At 58.8% G+C, this 3472-nt stretch overlaps 1 long non-coding RNA gene across 1 annotated transcript; it reads right to left on the bottom strand.

Moving 5' to 3' along the window:
* Positions 1 to 699: 699 nt before the first annotated feature.
* On the bottom strand, positions 700 to 3111 carry LOC130543276 (uncharacterized). The gene is made up of 2 exons (XR_008958504.1): positions 1861 to 3111; positions 700 to 1408 (listed from the first exon to the last, which is right to left on the bottom strand). It is a non-coding gene; the product is annotated as an uncharacterized LOC130543276 (long non-coding RNA).
* Between the last annotated feature and the right edge of the window lie 361 nt (positions 3112 to 3472).

Below are 3472 nucleotides of genomic sequence, written 5' to 3'. Positions count from 1 at the left end.
CACACTGGGGAGATTTGGTAGGGTGACCGGAGTGGTCCTCAGCCCATGGTCACAGGGTGAAAGAGCAAGAAAGGGGGGCAGGTCAGGGTCCTGGGGTTGGGTTTACCAGATGACCATGACAGAGACAGACAGACAGACAGACACAGAAACAGGAGGAGAGGAGCAGAATTCCAAGGATGTCTCGATGGCTAAGATCTGAGCTGCCTGCGGAAGGGCAGGCAGAGTGGGGTGAGACCTGCCCCCCAGAATGTGCAGTCCGAGAACGGGGACTGGCGCAGGGGGACACGTGAGCAGGCTGCTGGAGGGACGGGGTGTAAATCCACATTGGGAGAAGGGAGGTCACCAAGACCATTCGGCGGGGAGAGGACAGGGTCCTCACCGGGCAGTGCTGGGACAACTGGACGTCCCCGTGCAGGTGAGTGTGGCTGGACCCCTACCTCATGCCACAACACAGAAATGACCCAAAAGGGTCACAGACCCAAAGGGGAGAGCTAAAGCCATAGAGCTCTTCGGGGAGAACACAGGAGTAAGTCCTCGTGACCGTGGGTTCGGCGAGGCCGCCTCACGTATGACACCGAAAAACACCAGCAACAAACACAGAAACACAAACTGGACTTCATCAAAGTTGGGCTCTCGTGCTTCAGAGGACACAGTCAGCAGGCCGCCCACAGAGGGAGAAAAATATTCGTAAATTACGTATTTGGCGAAGGGGCTTTTATCCAGAACACACCAGGAACACTGGCAACTCAATAATTTAAAAAGACAACCAGATTTAAGGCTGGGCAAAGGATCGGAACAGATGCTTCTCCAAGGAAGACATGCATATGGCCCAAGAGCGCACGGAAACATGCTCCACGTCACTCGTCATCGGGGAAACGCAGATCGAAGCCACATAGAGATGTCGCCTCACATGTGTTAGCACAACTGCGTGAATAGCTTTTTAAGGGTGGAGATAACTAGAGTTGGCAAGGACACGGAGACATGGGAGCCTCGTGCGTCTGCCACTGGTGGGCAGGGGCAGCACTGCGGTCCCCGCGGCAGACGGCCCCGCGGTTCCGCCAACGGCCGATCTCAGAGGCACCACATGGCCCAGCCACTCCACTCCTAGGTCTGTGCTCCGGACAACTGCGAGCCTGCGTCCACACACGGCTTGTACGTACACGTTCATAGCATTTTTCATAGTAGCTGAGAAATGGAAACCACCCAAACGTTCCTCAGCGGACAGTTGGGTAAACAGCGCGGTGCGGCCGTGTGGGGGGTGTTACTCAGCTGCAGGAAGGAACGCGGCACTGACAGGTGCCGCCGTGCGGATGAGCCTGGAGAACCTCACACTGAGTGAGAGAAGCCGGCCACGGAAGGCCACGTTCCGTAGGGTTCCATCTGCTGGGAATGTCCAGAACGGACAGATCTATAGAGACAGAAAGCACGGGGCTGGGAGAAGGGGAAGAGGAGAGTGAGAGCTAACAGGAACGGGGTTGGTGCAGGGACGATACAAATGTTCTCAAACGAACTATGGAGACGGCTGCACGGCTCTGACTATACTACAAGCCACAGACTCGTATGCTTTGCCGAGTGGATTGTACGGCATGTGAATTACATCTCAGTGAAGCTGTTACCGATTTCAAAACTGAGTGGGGGTGGGTCGTGGGAGACTGAGACTTTGGAAGTGCAGGCATGTCTGGCGATGCCAGTGCAGGGGCGAGGAGCCAGAACAGAGGAGGGATGTTGGAGGAAATCCCTGCGGTGAGGGTCCTGGGAACAGGGACACCGGACGTGCCGGCCAGCACTTGCAGGGGCAGGGGGGTGGGGCAGGGGGTGGATGAAAGTCAAAGGGAGAGCAGGTGGGTGGAGAGCAGAGACCATCATCCGGGAGGGTAGGCGGTGTGGGGTACATCTGTCCTCAGGAGGGTGACGCTCAGACCAAGAGTGGTGGGGGTCTCAGCTCTCCGCCGCCCGGTCAGCTAGTCCGCTGTCAGCTGCTGGGAGAGGGGCAGGGCACAAGAGGGCAGGAACCACCTGTGTCCACGCTAAGGAGGAGAGACAGGGCTCTGACAGTCACATGGCAAGATGTGGCAGAGCCTGAGCCCTCGGGGTCACGGAGCTGGCTCGTGGTGATACCATGTGCTCCCCCGGAGCACCAGGCATCAGCCATGCCCAGGCCTCCCGCCAGCCTCCCGCCTGCAACCAGATGCTTCCCAGTTCCAGATGTCCAGTGAGGCCAAGCTGTGGGCTCCAGGCACATGCAGGGCTGGGGAGGGGCTGCCTGGGGAGAGGGAACCCCACAGGCTCCGAGTGAGACACACGAGAGCTCAAATCCCCACCGTGGGCCTTGGGAGAGCCACTTCTCTGCTCTCAGCCTCAGGTCCTCACCTGTGAAGTGGGGACCTTGAGTGGGCATAAGGACACAGTGCCCAGCACACTATGGGCACTCTATAAACAGGTGCATAATCGCCACCCCGGCTGAGAGCTCCTCATCCGTTTCCTGTCGGGGTCTGGCTGAGCATGGCCTCTGCACAGCAATCGAAGTTGCAGTAATCACAGGAAACCCACCCCTGCTGATTTCAACATCACAGGAGTTTACCGGCTGTGTCCACTGAGGACAGAGGAAAGCTTCAGGCCTGGCATGATCCAGGCTCCAAAGCGGCTTGTTTTCTCTCCTTCTCTCAGTTCCACTTTTCCTGTGGCTTCATTCCAAGGCAGACACTCCCCTCACACTCATCGCATGCTGCTGGCCACAGCTTTTCCTGCTTCTCGAACCCAAGGAAAGAAAAAGACTGGGCTGGAGGTAACAACGTCTCTTCCACACAGCGCAGGCGAGCGGCTCCTTCTGTGGGACCGACTCTCATTGGTTAGAGGACCCACGCCTGAACCAATCAGCGCGGAAGGGGGCGGGACATGCTGATAGGCTGGGCCAATCAGGGCTTACCCTCGAGCGGCGCTGGGTTCAGTTCCACCTGAGTGTCGAGATGAAGGCCGTGAAACTCGGTGCCTGTTGATTGGAAAGTGCGGAGCAGTTCCAGGAAGACAGCGGGATCCGTGGCCAGAGCCTGACACCGACGCAGGGTGGGCGCTGGGGGGTCTGCCTGGGTCCAGCCTAGAGGCCCAGGTCGCTGTGGGGGTCGCAGCCTGGCAGGGGCCAGGTCGGGTGTGGGGCGCTGCTGGCAGAGCGGCTGTCGGAGGAACAAAGCAGCGGTCTGCGCTGGTGGGTGTGTGAGGGGGGCTCCCATCCCCGAAGGTGTGCAAGCCCATTGGGACAGCCTTGGTGGGCCTCTGCCTTTGGCTCCTTGTGACCGTGTGACCCCAGCCCCCAACTGGACACCTTCCACATTCCCAGCCCGCACCACCCCCAAATCAAGGCCTGCTGTGTTACCTTGGGTGGGTCACTTCACCTCTCTGAGCGTCAGTATTCTTCCCTGTGATGTGGGGGTGGTAAGAGATCCCCCCAGAGACACGTGGGGACTAAAACTACAGG

This window comes from Ursus arctos, unplaced genomic scaffold (assembly GCF_023065955.2).
Source record: "Ursus arctos isolate Adak ecotype North America unplaced genomic scaffold, UrsArc2.0 scaffold_9, whole genome shotgun sequence".
Classification (NCBI taxonomy): domain Eukaryota; kingdom Metazoa; phylum Chordata; class Mammalia; order Carnivora; family Ursidae; genus Ursus; species Ursus arctos.
The sequence above is the reverse complement of the archived record's forward strand: the minus strand, read 5'-3'. Positions and strand labels throughout refer to the sequence as shown.